At 41.9% G+C, this 17,297-nt stretch overlaps 1 protein-coding gene across 1 annotated transcript in view; it reads left to right on the top strand.

The window, feature by feature from the left end:
- Window positions 1-776: 776 nt before the first annotated feature.
- Window positions 777-17,297, top strand: part of LOC148141229 (uncharacterized) — a 59,784-nt gene continuing 43,263 nt past the window's right edge. The window contains exons 1-2 of the mRNA XM_087978297.1: window positions 777-907; window positions 5,026-5,208. The gene's annotated coding sequence lies outside the window, so the exon portion shown is untranslated. The remainder of the gene's footprint in view (window positions 908-5,025; window positions 5,209-17,297) is intronic.

Raw genomic sequence — 17,297 nt, 5'->3', positions numbered from 1 at the left:
TTGTCCTCCTTATCTGGTCTCCAGGCCCACTGCAATGAGATTGACCCGTAGCTGCCTTCTGGGCAATTAGGGATGGGCAATAAATGTTGGCATTGCCATTGGCGCCATGATCCTATGAAAGAATTAAAAAAAAAGGAAGTTTCAAAGGCAGTGTAGGAGGCAGCAATGATGGTAATTCAGATTCACTAAGACCACAAGACTCCCACATTGAAGAGCTGGTAAAAATAAATAATTCACCAGGATGTTATTGGCACTGAGACGGGTATGGAATCTGACTGCTGCTGTCTTCTGCCAATCTACAACCAGCCAGTCTGTGGCCTCCACATTGGCAACAGTCTGCTTCATGGAGCAAGTAGCAGACTCTACTTTGCTGCCCTTGTCAAGTTTCCAGCAGCTGTCAAGACAGATCTGTACCATTAACTGTTTTAGTTGGCAAGTTGAATTGGAACCTTCATCTGTGGTCTGAATATTAACTTTGTGCTTCTATCTGGCAGCCAGCAACATTCAGAAAGGACGATGCTGCCAGGCCTACCCTTCTGGACTTATCTTGACATGACATTCCAAACAAGTGTTGGAAATATCATTTGTAATGTATGCCAACTGCCAGTAACACTTTGATAACATTGCACATGACTGCCTGATGCAAAGGCTTTATTAAAAATTTGTTCTTGGGAAGTATACATTGCTGGCAAGGTCACTAGATATCACCCAACCCACCCTCAGTGCTGTAAGGGAGCGTGTTCCTGAATTTTGACCCAGTGACATTGAAGGAACAGTGATATAGTTCCAGGGACAGTCAATGGCTTAGAGGGAACTTTGCAGGCAGAAGTGTTCCCATGTATATGCTGCCCTTATCATTTTAGCAGGTGGAGGTCTCACACTTGGAAGGTGTTGTCTAAGGAGTCTGGTGAGTTGCTGAAGCACATCGTATAGATTGCCCACATTTCTGCCATGGTATGCTAGTTGTGGGGGGAATGTTTAAATTGTTGAATGGGGTACCAGTCTAGCAGGTTGCATTGTCTTTGATTGTGTCAGGTTTCTTGAGTGTTGTTAGAGCTGTTCTCATCTAGTCATGTGGGGAATATTCCATCACACTCCTGACTTGTGCCTTGTACACGGTGGACAGGATTTAGGGAGGCAGGAGTGGCTTTTTCAATTTACAGTCTACTGTTCAAATCTCTCTATGGTTTGCTCATCTCTATCTCTGAAACCTCCTCCATTCCCACAGCCATCCGAGATATCTGCACAACTCTGGTATCATTAGGATCCCTGATACTTCTTCACTCCATTAGCAATGCATTCATATGCCCATGCTCTAAACACTGGAGTTCTTTCTCTCTCTTCGAGACCCCATCCCTGCCTCTCCCTTTGACTTTATGATGACCCTAAATGTCTGCATCTTTGACCAAGCTTGATCAAGTTATGGGGGACTTCAAGTCCCATTCCAGAGACTTGGGTAGAGCTGACATCTCAGTGCAGGAGTGTGGGAGTGTTGTAGGTGTTGCCTTTGGATGTAACATTCAACCAATGTCATTTCTTGGGTGGCCATAAAAGTTCCAATTATACAATTCAAAGAATTGCAGTGGAGTTCACCTTTGCAATTAATGATTGTGACAGTACAGGAAGAGGCCACAGTGCCTGTGTCAACTCTATGCGTAAGCTAATCCCCACTCTTTCCCCATGTGTTAAGTTATTTTTTCCTGGGATCCTTATGCACTTGATGCAACTGCAATACGTCAACTTCTGTGAACAACAACCAAATTTTATTAACAAATACAGTACAAGCTGTGGAGAAACTCTTAACCCCCTTGTGAAGCACGCCGAGCGGTCTCCCAGAACAAAGGAAACATTCCTTCCTTTATACAAAATCTTTACATTACAGTCAATAATGCCCACAAGACAACCCCCAGCCAGTCCTTCACAGTCACATGCCACTCAAGACACAATGCAGTGACCTGACCATCTCCTGAAACAATATAATGTAAATCATCCCTTAATGGTCAAATCTGTTGCAAATCTTTTTTTTAACTACAGGGAGTAGTCAAAATTCCAACTGTAATGTTCTTATTGATTTTGAAAAGAATGATGATGCAATTGTAAATTATCTCTGAATAGTAGGAAATGGCCATGTAAACAGCTCTGAATGGCAAGGGGTGGGAATGTAAATTCCTTACAATCTAACTGTAATCAGAGGCACCCCACCATGGCCTCGGGACATCCAATTTCCTGCAGGTCAGCAGAGAAAATTAATACTTTAATATCTCACATGGCCCTGGGCAACAATCATCCTTTCACCAATATCCTGAAGAAAACATTGCCATCATTATGTAATTTCTGTTTATGGGATCCAACTCCATTCAAACTGTTAGCCACGTTTCCTGCCTCACAGCACAAAGAATAATTCATTGGTGATGAAACACTTTGGGATGTCCTGAAGCAAACGCCCAGTCTGCCTTTCTACCCATGGTCCAGCCATTCTATACCCATATCCTTACAAACAGTACTGAAACCGGTAACCAATGTCACTATTACTGATATTGAAAAAGGAAATGTTTGCATTTATATAGTGCCTTTTCCAAGCACCAGATGACTCAAAGCACTTTACAGGCAATTAATACTTTTGAGGTGGAGCCAGTGTTGTAATTAGGAAACACAGCAGCCACGTTGTGTACAGCAAGTTCTCACAAACAGCGTGCGATAATAACCAGATCACCTATAAGTTTGATTGATAGATACATATCTGCCAAAGAAGATTCCATTGAGCTAGATGATTATTCATGATCTAGAATAGAGCAGGCTCAAGGGGTTGAATGGCCTATTCCTATCCCTATGTACCCCTGCTCTTCTCCAAAATACTGCTGTATGGGAACATTTCTGTCTACCTGGCCTTCTGATTAATGTCTCACATAAAAGGCAGCGCCGTATTCTCTTTGGACCACACTGGAGTCACAGCCTTGCATTTCATAACTCTCGGCCTGGAGTGGAACTTGAATCCAGATCTTTCTGACAGGATTCCCGACAGAACCAGGGGCAATGTCCATCAGGGAGACAAGCCAGTAGAGCTGGAAAACTCCCTGCGTCAGTGTCAGCCTAGACAATAGTCAGTACTATTCCAAAATATCATCATCTTTGCCACTCCATACCTCATTGCGGTTATTCCAGACAAAACATACATCCTCCACAAAAGGAGCCACACTACCAATTTAATGAGGTGTTACATAACTGGGAAGATTGTTTTCTTGGCTGCTCCATGGTTTCAGATAGCATCATAAATCACCAAAGCTTTTCTCTTGCAGTTTATGATAATCCTGCGATTAGATTACAGCTTTCAACCCTCTCCCTAGTGGCTATTGTAAAGTAATAAATACCTCATTGCGTTTCATGAGTGAAAAAGTAAAACTGCCTCAGCAGTATAGGCAGCTTTAAAGCAAAGGCAGGTTGGTGGGGTGTCTGATGTGTGTGTGTGTGTGTGTGTGGAAGTTGAATTGGTTTCATGCCCAATCAGATCTCTAACACAGGTCTTCCGGGTATTGTATTTCCATTTATTTTTATTGCTGCATTTATCTTGTGGAGGTCTGACCCTCCTGTGAAATGTGAGCTTCTGACCCTGTGGACAGCGGATCTGTGAGTCTGCTGTGATCTAAACTTCCCTTGATGCTCAGAGGATAGGTTTTAGCTTCCATCATGCCATCATGACTGTCATATTGTCAGAAAGTAGTTCCTGGCCGATTGTAGAAATGCCAAAACTCCCATCCCTCTATTCTGATTCCACCAAAACCCTGTCCCGCTCCCAATCTCTGCGACATGCACCAGACCTTTGACCTTCCATGATCTCTGCATTCCTGAAATTCTGTCTTTGTTGTGCAATCCCCTATTTCCTTCTCTCCATCATTGCCAGCTGTGCCTTCAGATGCCTTGGCCCTAATCTATGGAATTTTCTCCCTAAACCTCTCTCCTTCTGAGATCATTCTCTTAGATGTCCCTTCAAACTAACCTCTTTGGCCAAGATTTGCTCACTTGTCTTAACATCTCCCTAATGTAGCTCAGCACCAAAGTCTGTATGATCATACCCTCAAGAAGTGTGTAGGTTTTATACAATTGGCAGATTTTGTCTCCATGATCAACTGTGGCTTAACTGGCAGCCCTTTTATTACCAAACACTAATATACTGTACAAACGTACAAGAAATAAGAGTACGCCACCTGCCATTCAATAAAATCATGAGTGATCTGCTCTTAACCTCAACTCTTTATTCCTGCATATTCCCAGATAATCTTACATTCTCTTGGCAATCAAGTATCTATCTACCTCTGCTCTAAAAATCTTTAGAGATTCTGCATCAACTGCCTTATGAGGAAGAGAATTCTAAAAACTCACAATCCTCTGAGAGAAAAACTTTTCCTCAACTCTGTCTTAAATAGCTGTCCCCTTATTTTTCAACCCCAGTTTAGATCCCTAACTCTAGATTCTCCTACAAGAGGAAACATGCTTTGCACATCCACCCAGTCGGAACCCCTTTAGGATCTTCGATGTTTCAACTAAGTCACATCTAACACTTCTAAACTCCAGAGGATGCAGACCTAACCTGTCTATAGCCTTTCCACGTAAGACAACCTGCTTTCAGGACTGGAGTGTAACAATCAGGGTTGAAGCGCCAGCGCAGCATGGAGGGAGTGCTATATTGTTGGAGGTACCGTCTTTCAGATAAGGCACTGAATTGTGGCCTGCCTTGATTGAGTAGACATGAAGATTCCATGGCATTATTTTGAAGAAAACAAGAGGATTCTAACTAGAATCCCAGCCTATAATTCTTTCTCAATCAACATTGCAAAACATTGGGTTATCTGTTCAGCATCATTTGCTGTTTGTGGGAGCTTGCTGTCCATTAATTGGCGACTGCACTTCCTACATTACAACTGTGACTACAATTCAAAAAGCACTTCAGTATCTGTAAAGTAGTCATTTGAGATGCCCAGTGGTCCTGAAGAGTGTTTTCTAAATGCAAGTCTTTCTTTTCTTATTTAGAATTAGAAAATTGATGGATATGAGGACTGGATGGTAAAGTGGATTCGAAATCCAACATTGTTGCATTATGATAAAAGCAAACACCGCGGATGCTGGACATTTGAAATGAGCACAGAGAATACTGGAGAAACTCAGCGGGTCTGGCAGCATCCATGGAGACAGAAAGATCATTAACGTTTCAAGGTCTAATCTAACTCCCTCAGAATTTATTTTATGTCTCACAGTCAGTGTGCAGTACATATTTAACAGGCATTTTTTGTTTAATTCAGTAAGAAGATTTGGGGCTCCTCTGGTTAGGCCACTTCTTTCCCATCCTTAATTGTTCACAGGGCAGTTAAGAATCAAAATCATTGCTATGAGTCTGAAGTTACATGTAGGCCAGGTAGGGATGGCAGTTTCCTTCCCTAAAAGGTATGACTGAATCAGGAGGAATTTTCTGGCAAGTGACAATGGTTTCATTGACTCCCAATTCCAAATTTCTTTTACTGAATTCAAATTCTACCATCTGCCATGGCAGGATTCAAACCTAGGTTCCCAGAGCATTACCTGGGTCTCTGGCTTAATAATCTAGTTATAATATCATTAAGGCCATCACATGCTCCCATGTTCTGACATCCTATCTGATTGGCCATGCTTCATACCCATATCCTTACAGTACCCCAGTTCATGATATTATCTCTGCATCATTGCATATGGCCTGAAAGTATAAAAGTCTCGGAGTCCACCTTACATCAGGCCACTTGAAACATGGCATGCTACTTTTTGTAACTGAATGTCCTAGTGTTAACCCAATCACTGAAATGCCTGTGCAGATGTATTAGCATATATTAGTAATAAAGGTTGTTGTGTTTTTCAATGCTACATTATCTATATCCTGGTTCTTATGTTATGAGGGATAATGCAATCATTGCTATATTGGGTAAAAATGCCGTACTAGAGGCAAAACCGACATCAAAGTTCAGCCATGATCATATTGAAAGGGAAGCAGCCTCAACAGGCCGAATAGTCTATTCCTGCTCCCATTTCTCATGTTCTCAAAAAGGCTCTGTCAGACTATCAACAACTCAGTTTCTGGTCAATGGTGAATAAACCACATACTTTCATGTTAAATGGCTACAACTGAGCTCAGGGTTGCTTGTCCATGAATGGAGACTCAAATGTTATGGTGACTCCCAGTAAATGTTCAATGGGTCTGACCCGAAGTTAAAAATGACAGACGGGGAAGGCATGGTGAAGCCACTACAATTGGTTATCAGACATGTGTATGAGGCATGGCCAATCAGGGAACATGGCTCCGTATGGCCATTAGCCATACAAGTCTCCTCATTCCGAAATGACAAGAGACAAAAGTGAGAGCAGCGGGATCAAAGAAAGATCAGAAGGTATATTCCACAGAGAATTTACACAGTCCTTAAAATGAACTTATTATGCAATTTCAAAAGGACAAATATTACTCGGAGATCTAATTACTGTCTAAAGAAACAACTGCCATGACACACAATGGATTTATTCATCATACTGTGGGACCAGTAACAGTCATAAAAATAAAGTATTGCAAATGCTGGGGGTTTGAAATAAAAACAGAAAGTGCTGGAGAAACTCAGCAGGTCTGGTAGCATCTGTGGAGAGAGAAACATAGATTTAACACATTGCGTCCCATTTGTTCAAAGGTCACCCTTTATTTTTGAACAGGGACAACTGCTTCAAGATTCTCCTGCAAGAGGAAACCTCCTCTTTATATCCCCGCTGTTAAGACTTCTCAGGAATCTGACATCAAATCACCTCTCCAAAACATCCATTTTCATTCTGAGACTTGACTTTTGCATAGAGACAGGAGGCACCAAAGACATGCCCAAAAAAACTGTACAGGAGGCCATTCAGCCCATTATGCTTATACCAGCTTTTTAGGGAAGTATCTAATTTGTCCTTCACACCTGCTCTTTGATCTTATTGTAGGATAGAAGATTGCTCATGGTATGGATAAAATTAATCCAAAACAATCCATTTTAACTGGAAGACTAAGTAAACTTGCATTTATACAGCACCTTTCACAACGGCAGGACTTTCGAAAGCACCGCACAGTCCAAGAAGTACTTTCTAAAGTGTAGTCACTTTTGCACCAGAGGAAAGTTTGGAAATAGAACAATGGGATGTGGATTCAAATGAGTGAAAAGGGAATTTTCTAGACTATTAATTCAGCATAGTGAATAATGCATTGAGTGCAACTCCAGGAGATGTAACAGAAGCAAACACTCAACAACCATATAAGAAATAACTGAATGTTGAACTTATGGAGAGAGTAGAGTAATATTTAATGAATTGGTCAAATGCCACAGAAGGAGGTCATTTGGCCGATCATGTCTCCAAGTGGGCATTGCCTAGTGCCATTCCCCACATTCTTACTGTCCATCATTATTCCTGTGCTGATTATGATCAAATTCAATGCCTCAATTGAACCTATCTCTATCATGCCCACATGCATTTGATTCCAGATCCCAAGCTGCATGAAAATCTGTCTCCTCCCTAATAGGTCCCTTGCTATTTAGTCCTCAGTAGGCACAATAACTCATTAGAAATCCCAAAAGCTTGGCTCCAGAAACTGCATCACAGTGCGGGTACAGAGTACATTTGTTTGATGTCTTGTGTTTGAAAACAATTCCTTTCCTTCATAATATTTCCTATTTCCAAAGGTGGAGCTTGTACATTTGAGGAATACTTGGCTGGTGAGTCAGGAAGGGAGGACAAAAGGAGGTTGGGGCTGAGGAAAAGCCAATTCCTTGATGAATTTTCAGCCAGAACAATTAACTTTTGCTGCCCTCTGACCTCTAACTGCAACTTGCATGGCCATCATCAATCCTCTCCCTTGCACATGGGTAGATGGTTTATAAACAGCCCGTGAGTAGGAATGCTCCTGTAAAAGTAATATTTACTTTGGCAAAGATTGTGCCTCTATAAAATCTAATGGAAAACTACTAATTTATGACAATATTGAGGCTGGGGATCCTTCATTACAGCTGCTATTTTTGGAAGGTGCGGTATTGATTTTCCTGCTTTGTCTGCCTCTTGCAATCTCCTGGATGACTGCTGTGAAACAGATTTAGCCTTCAGGCACATAGCTTTACAAGCTAATTTGGGGCTCATCAAGGGAAGTAATTGGTGGCAACAAGAGCAGGTCAGAGGTTGGGAAATCTGCGGCATGTAACTTACCTCCTTTACTCCCTAAAGCCTGTCCATCATTAATAAAGCACAAGTCAGGAATGCGATGGAATACTCCCCACTTGCCTGAATGAGCGCTGCTGCAAAAACATTCAAAAACTTGACACCCTCCAGGATGAAGCAGCCCAATTGGCACCCCATCCACCACTTCAACCTTTGCTTTATTCACCAGGGAAGCACAGTGGCAGCAATGTGTACCATCTACAAGATGCACAGCAGCAACTCGTTAGATGGCATCTTCCAAATTGATAGCCTCAGCATCAAGAAGGACAAGGGCAGCAAATACATGGGAACAATAGCTTGACATCATCCAGGATTTTGAATCATCCATGACAAAGCAGCCCATTTGTTTGGCACCATACAACATCCACCACCGATGCTTGGGAGCAGCAGTGTATATTATCTATATAGAGTCATAGAAGTGTACAGCATGGAAACAGACCCTTTGGTCTGACTCGTCCATGCCGACCATATATCCTAAATTAATCTAGTCCCATTTGCCAGCACTTGGCCATATCCCTCTAAACCCTTCTATTCATATACCCACCCAGATGCCTTTTAAATGTTGTATTTGTACCAGCCTCCACCACTTCCTCTGGCAGCTCATTCCATACACGCACCACCCTATGTGTGAAAATGTTGCCCCTTTCAAATCTTTCCCCTGTGACCCTAAACTTATACCCTCTAGTTCTGGACTCCCCCAAATCAGGGAAAAGACTTTGTCTATTTACTCTATCCATGATGCACGACAGAAATTCTCCAAGGCTGCTTTAGACAGCTCTTTCCAAATCCATAGAAGGACAGGGGCAGCAAATACACTTGAACATCATCACCTGTAAGTTCCCATCAAAGCCACTTACCATCCCAACTTTGAAATATAATGCCTTTCCTTCAATGTCACTGGGGCAAAATCCTGGAACTGGGGCCTTGGTGTGAAACAGGGCCTTAGCCTAAATACTTTATTTCTTGGAAAATTCACATTGCAGCAATTATTCAGGCTTCAGTATTTGTTCAGATGAGAGTTCAAGTCTGAATCTAAGCATTTGGAGTGCCCTCATTCCTGTTAGTTATAAAAGTTAAATATTTCAGGACATTTGGAGGAGGGAATCCACGAACTGTAATAATTTTAAGGTAACATCATGATCCAAATTTGCTGCCATGGGTCCTGACCACACAAATTGAGCAATGTAAATTCACATTGACTCCTGGAGCAATGTTGGTTGACATAGCTGCCTCTTTGGGTCAAGTGCCAATGCTCTTCTTCCTCATAGTGAATATTTTTCTTCTAAGTGGAATTTTCTCACACTCTGTGTTCCCTTTACTCTTCCTTTCCACCTTCATGGCCTCATAAACACGGACATGGATAAGTCAAGCAATTTTTGGCCCATTTTCAGAGATAGCATACCACAGTTATTTGCATGAATGCATTGTTACCCATTTTATAGTTTTCGACAAATATCAGTCACAGCTTTCCAGAGGAAACAGGAAACAGTCTCTGCTCGAGGAACAATAGATCATTTAACTTAATGGAGGAGCCTTCACATTGCTCTCTCTTCAAAGAGTCCATGAAATAAATCTGTAGCACGATGCAAGCATCCAAAAAGGAAACAACTGTAATACTGCAAGCTTGTGGAGACTGAACCAAAATTTCTGCACTGGCTTTTAGATTAGATTAGATTACTTACAGTGTGGAAACAGGCCCTTCGGCCCAACAAGTCCACACCGCCCCGCCGAAGCGCAACCCACCCATACCCCTACATTTACCCCTTACCTAACACTACGGGCAATTTAGCATGGCCAATTCACCTGACCTGCACATCTTTGTGACTGTGGGAGGAAACCGGAGCACCCGGAGGAAACCCACGCAGACACGGGGAGAACGTGCAAACTCCACACAGTCAGTCGCCTTAGGCGGGAATTGAACCCGGGTCTCTGGCGCTGTGAGGCAGCAGTGCTAACTACTGAGCCACCATGCCGCCCCGTTGTTGCTGTTAGTAACTCCCTTAAAGACAGAGTAGGCATATTATATCTAAGAAAATATTTGAAGGTGGAAACAGGATAGAACAGTCCTTTTGAGATAAGTGAGAGCTTCACCTTGAGGATAAAGAGATTGTAGATAGAGATAGATGGGTTGAGTGAGTTGATGGAAATCTGGTAGGTGGAGTATAATGTGGGAAAACATGAAGCAGGCTTCTTTATTCTGGATGGTATGGAGCTTCTTGTTGAAGCTGAATTCATCCAGGCCTGTGGAGAATATTCAATCATACTCCTGACTTGTACCTTGTAAATAATGGAGACACTTTGGGGTTGAGAACCTCTGACCTTCTCTGGAGTCGTGAAGATTCAGTGATAGTAATCCTTTGACTTCCACTTACCTGAATAATTGTAGGTGCTACAAAACTCAAAATGCTCAACACTGTCCAGGACCATGCAGACCTATTTGATCAGTACTCCAACTGTCATCTTAAACATGCACTCCATACCCAACATGGCAGCAGTGTGGACCACCTACAAAACGCTTATCAGTGACTTGCCACATCATCTTCCAACCCACAACCTTCACAAAACAGAAAGACAAAGGTAGAAAATACATTTAGAAGCCTCACGACCTAGAGGCATGCCCTCAAGCCACAAGACAGTTCCAACTTAGAAACTTATCTCCACACCTTCACCGTAGTTAACACTCCTGGAATCCCTCCGTAACAACACTATGGAAGAAGCTTTGTGCATACAGACTGCGGCGGTTCAAGAGGCAGCTCATTACCACCTGCTTTAGGGAAATTACGGATGAGCAAAATGCTCACCAAGCCAGTGATACCTATATCCCAAGAATGGAAGATAAAAGTGTCCTGCAGCATGATGTGCATGCCCATTGAGCTCCAGTAAATATCTATGCTACAGCAAGACAATTGGATAGCATCACTCCATCATATAATTAGATACACTTAGAATCATAAGAGATGTACAGCATGGAAACAGGCCTTTGTCCATGCCGACCAGGTATCTGAAATTAATCTAGTCCCATTTGCCAAAATTTGGCCCTTATCCCTCTAAAACCTTTAGGTCCCTTTTAAATCTTTCCCCTCTCACCTTAAGCCTATGGCCTCTAGTTTTGGACTTCCCTACCCTGGGGAAAAGACCTTGACTATTCACCTTATCCATGCTCCATAAATTAGCATGCATAAACTGGAATCAAACAGGATGCAAGATGCAAAACCTGGCCATTCAGCTCAACCAATCCATGCTGGTTAAGTTCCACTCATGCCTTCTCCAATGTTTTCTCATCTCAATCTAGGATTGAAATCCTCTATTCCCTTCTCCCTCCTAGGTTTGGCAAGTTTCCTTCTAAATGTATCCATACTTCAGTTCACAGACAGGCCCCAGGTTGAGAACAGGTTCCATTCTGGACTCCGATCGCAAGTTGATTTGTATGCAAGTCAGAACACAATGCAGAACAATGTAAAGCAGCTGTTCATAAGTATGAGAACTGTTCCTATGTCAGGTCTTTAAAATTACAAGCACACATGGGATTGCGTTTGTAAGTATGGACACTTTTAAGACGGACATTCGTAAATCAGGGACCCGCTGTTGCTACATTTCTACCACTCCCTGTGCTAACGGGTTCAACCCAAAGAGTGCTGAGAATGTAAGAAACATTTCTTTCTCATTCTCTGTCAGATTTCTTGATTACTAATTTATGTATCAGTTCTGAAGAAGAGTCATGTTGGACTTGAAACATTAAATCCATTCTCTCTCCACAGAAGCAGCCAGACCTGTTGACTTTCTCCAAAGCTTATTGCTTTCATTTCAGATCTCCAGCATCCACAGTATTTTGCTTTCATATCATTACATTATCTTATACTCTCACAAATGATGTGGTTCAGTATGTCAGCCCTCACTTACATAGAGAGAAAGAAGGAATTGACAGATCAAAGTTGTTCTTTTACCTAGAAAAGAAATCTCGAGATGTAAGCTGTCTTGGGGGTGCCTACTGGACATTCTTCAAGAAAGGCAAGCAGTGTAAGAATTGATTATGGGGATTCTGGGGGTTTCAGAGGAGGGCGTATAAGACAGATTCAGTACAGATAGCTGATAGTGAATGGGTCTTGTTAATTGAATCTCTCATGTTCAGAAGGAAAAGCTGTCTATCTGTGACGCTGTTCAGTCAAATCAAACACATGGCATATGTCTAACTGCAGCCAGATGGAAGACAAGAAGGAGGCAAATCCCAAAACTAACTACACTTGGTCCATCAGTAAGGGAAAGGGGGCAGTGGGTGAGTTCTGTGCAGGTTGTAACTGTAGAACTACTACAGATCATAGAATTTGACAGCAACCTATTTTGCTAATCAACCTGTTAAGAGATGTTATTACATTCCTCTTGAACAGGTGGGACCTGAACCTCAGCCTCCTAACTCAAACGTAAGAATATTACCATTGCATCACAAGAGCCCCAATTTGACAGCAATTAAGAAATAGGCCATTAGACCAAATGATCTAAAATCAGTAACTTGTTTATCATTCAGATAACTCCATTATCTAACTCAATCAATTTATTTCTTTATCCCTCATGTAACTAACTGGCCTGAATTATTTTACTGAGCACAGTTTGGATGAACAATTAAATCAGCATTGTTAATTGAGGTGGGTCATGATTATTGAAGTTATGCAGACCCACAGCCGCCCTGAGCTGCCTCATCGAGATCTATTGCCAAGTTGAGTAACTTAGTTCAGGAATGGGAATATATCTCTGGGCGCAAGTTGTGACATTTCCAAGAACTTATGATACTATAAACAGAAACAGTGATTAACCGAACCTGTAAAATGAACCCTGTCAAAAGCCTGTGCACTTTCCAAGTCTGCTGAAACTCAGAGATACTCCCAGACAGGATACACGAAAATGCTCATGAATTAGGCTATCCCAGCTGTCTTTTATCTACTCTCTCTCTCTCACACACACACACACATTCCCTTTCTCTGTCACAGCCTTTCCTGTATCTTCCCTAACTTTTGAAACTACTGGTCACTGATCCTCTGAAGTTTACTCCTTGATCCTCTATAGTACCAAATACACCGTCTCACGTATGATTCTGCCAATCTGCATGCTCACCATGTAAAGTAACTTGAAAAACAATTCATGTTTATGTAGAGCTTTTAATGGGATAAAGCTTCTCAAGGTGCTTTGCAGGCACATTACAAAATTAAATTTAACTTTCTTTTATTCAGTCATGGGACACGGATACCACTGGTTAAGCCAATCCCAATTGCCCAAAGGGCAGTTAAGATCACCAACTTTGGAGCCACATGTAGAGTAGCAGATTTCCCTTCCCAATGTGGAGGTGGTGGTGTAGTGGTAATGGCACTGGGACAGTATTCCAGGCTAGTGCTGATGGATTTGTAATCCTACCATGGCAGATGGTGATTTTTGAATTTAGTTAAAATAAATGCTCGTCTAATGGTGACCATGTAACCGTCACATTATTTAACAATGTCCTTTAGAGAAGGAAATCTCCCATACTCACCCAGTCTGGCCAATAAGTGACTCCAGACTCACAGCAATATGGTTCCGTCTTAACTGCCTTCTGAAATGAATAGCAGGCCAAGAACAATTAGGGATGGGCAACAAATGTCAGCCTTATCAGTGACACCCACATCCCATGTAAGAATAAAGAAATTAATTCTTCTTCAGAGCCTTATTAAATTTGAAACAATAATGTGGCTTAATTTCATTGTACAATTATTTAACTCTTTGATTCCTGCTCCTTTTGAGCTGGGAGATGCGCTAAAACCAGTTCACAGTATTAATCCTTTTGGGGTGCGAAAACAAGTTAAAATCCAAAGAGTTATGTCATGGACAGTGACCACAGTCCAGAAATTTGCTGCCATTTGAAGCCTGCATCCATTCACATTAGTCAGAGATGCTTGACCTTTGACCTATTCAGATGATTATCAGGTGCCAGCATTATCTGAGGGAGAGCTCCACATTCAAACATTAAGCACTGGTGTCTGACATTCCATGTAGATCTCATAGGCTGATAATGAGGGTTGACTGGTTTGAATCAGTGGACTCTGAATATTTGACACTAACAGTCCTTTAAATCCACGTGGTGTAATGCTGTCCCTATTCTGAAGAAGATTGTTCATTTCAACAGAGATGAACATGTTGGATCATGCACCTTTCCAAGAATGTGCAGCCAAGCTAATCTTGCAAAACACCTTTATCGTGTTCCTCCCTCCCCACCTTCCCAGGCCCACCCTTTGCCAGTTTTACATGAAGTCATTGAACACATAAAATCCTCGCTAGAACAGTTTTACTGGTAGTTGGCATCCTCTGACATCTCACCCAAATGAACATTCATAAATGGAAGAGACAGTAGTAATGTTAGCAGGCCATTGTATCTTGGGGTGGTGAGGGAACGGAAGTTATTCTGCTCAAATCTACCTTCACTGTAGAGATTGCTGGCTAGTGATCATAAGTGGGAGCTTTGATTCATCACATTTTTTCTTGGCTGATTTCATGTTTTTTTTCATCTTAAATCAGTATCGCCAGTTGGATACTTCTTCAGTTCAACCCACAACACTATGAGTATGGCAAGGAGGCCAAATCCACCCCCAATGAGAATTGGGTTCAAACTCCACTGACATCAATCTGTTCCTCTGTGCCTACCTGGTCAACTGTGCTGCATGCACTCCCTCCCCAGGGATTTGCTTTGGTAACATACAAATTAACCTATATTTTGTAATCTGGAATTATGATTAGTGATGGGAGAAGCTCCAATTTCTTCTCAAATTATGGCTGACCAGAAATCTCTCCTGCTCTCATCACCTGTCATTGGTGTGTGATGGAAGGATTAGCAGGTTGAAACTCAAGTTGTTTGGCTGCTTGGGAATCAAATTGTAGGGCAGGATTAGAAACCAGAGCCACGTGTTCAGAGGCAGGAACAGTACCCACTGCACCTCAAGACCACCCCTAGTTGGATTATAGTAAAATCCCAACAAAGATCTGAGCAAGGTGGTCACATCTGAACACAGATTATTAAATATTCAATATCTGAACTATTAAATAATTTTATAAAACTCTTCTCTATATATGCTAAACTATTATTATACTATATAAAACACTGTTTTATATCATTCCTGTGTATTAGTTATGATATTTTAGATACAGGAACAAAAGGGAGGCAAGAACATAGAACATAGAAGGAGGGGGAGTGACGTTTTTGATAAGGGATAGCATTACAGCTGTACTGAGGGAGTTTATTCCTGGAAATACATCCAGGGAAATTATTTGGGTGGAACTGAGAAATAAGAAAGGGATGATCACCTTATTGGGATTGTATTATAGACCCCCCAGAGGGAATTTGAGAAACAAATCTGTCAGGAGATCTCAGTTATCTGTAAGAATAATAGGGTGGTTATGGTAGGGGATTTTAACTTTCCAAGCATAGACTGGGACTGCCATTGTGTTAAGAATTTAGATGGAGAGGAATTTGTTAAGAGTGTACAAGAAAATTTTCTGATTCAGTATGCGGGTGTAACTACTAGAAAAGGTGCAAAACTTGACCTACTCTTGGGAAATAAGGCAGGTGTGACTGAGGTGTCAGTTGGGGAGCACTTTGGGGCCAGCAACCATATTCTATTAGTTTCAAAATAGTGATGGAAAAGGATAGACAAGATCTAAAACTTGAAGTTCTAAATTGGAGGAAGGCCAATTTTGATGGTATTAAGACAAGAACTTTCAAAAGCTGATTGGGGGCAGATGTTCACAGGTAAAGGGATGGCTAGAAAAATGGGAAGCCTTCAGAAATGAGGTAACAGCAGTCTAGAGAAAGTATATTCCTGTTAGGGTGAAAGGAAAGGCTGGTAGGTATAGGGAATGCTGGATGACCAAGGAAATTTAGGGTTTGGTTAAAAAAAAGAAGGAAGCATATGTCAGGTATAGACAGGACAGATCGAGTGAATCCTTAGAAGAGTATGAAAGCAATAGGAGTATACTTAAGAGAGAAATCAGGAGGGCAAAAAGGGGACATGAGATAGCTTTGGCAAATAGAGTCAAGGAGAATCTGAAGGGTTTTTACAAATACATTAAGGACAAAAGGGTAACAAGGGAGAGAATAGGGCCCATCAAAGATCAGCAAGGCGGCCTTTGTGTGGAACCGCAGGAGATGGCGGAGAAACTAAACGAGTATTTTGCATCAGTGTTTACTGTGGAGAAGGACATGGAAGATATAGAATGTAGAGAAATAGATGGTGATATCCTGAAAAATGTCCATATTACAGAGGAGGAATTGCTGGATGTCTTGAAACGCATAAAAGTGGATAAATCCCCAGGACCTGATCAAGTGTATCCGAGAACTCTGTGGAAAGCTAGGAAGTGATTGCTGGGCCTCTTACTGAGATATTTGTATCATCAATAGTCACAGGTGAGGTGCCAGAAGAATGGAGGTTGACTAACGTAGTGCCACTGTTGAAGAAAGGTGGTAAGGACAAGCTAGGGAACTAGACCAGTGAGTCTGACATCGGTGGTGGGCAAGTTGTTGGAGGGAATCCTGAGGGACAGGATGTACATGTATTTGGAAAGGCAAGGACTGATTATGGACAGTCAACATGGCTTTGTGCATGGGACATCATGTCTCACAAACTTGAAGAAGTAACAAAGAGGATTGATGAGGGCAGAGCAGTATATGTGATCTATATGGACTTCAGTAAGGCATTTGACAAGGTTCCCCATGAGGGACTGGTTAGCAAGGTTTGATCTCATGGAATACAGGGAGAACTAACCATTTGGATACAGAACTGGCTCAAAGGTAGAAGACAGAGGGTGGTGGTGGAGGGTTGTTTTTCAGACTGGAGGCCTGTGACCAGTGGAGTGCCACAAGGTTCGGTGCTGGGTCCACTACATTTTGTCATTTTTATAAATGATTTGGATGTGATTGAAGGAGGTATAGTTCATTAGTTTGCAGACGATACCAAAATTGGAGGTATAGTGGAGAGCAAAGAAGGTTACCTCGGATTACAATGAGATCTTGATCAGATGGGCCAATGGGCTGAGAAGTG

The sequence above is a fragment of the Chiloscyllium plagiosum genome, unplaced genomic scaffold (genome assembly GCF_037043375.1).
Source record: "Chiloscyllium plagiosum isolate Xiang-an unplaced genomic scaffold, Cpla_swu_hap1 HiC_scaffold_33, whole genome shotgun sequence".
NCBI lineage: Eukaryota > Metazoa > Chordata > Chondrichthyes > Orectolobiformes > Hemiscylliidae > Chiloscyllium > Chiloscyllium plagiosum.
Note: the sequence above shows the minus strand (reverse complement) of the source record. Positions and strands in the feature narration are given on the sequence as shown.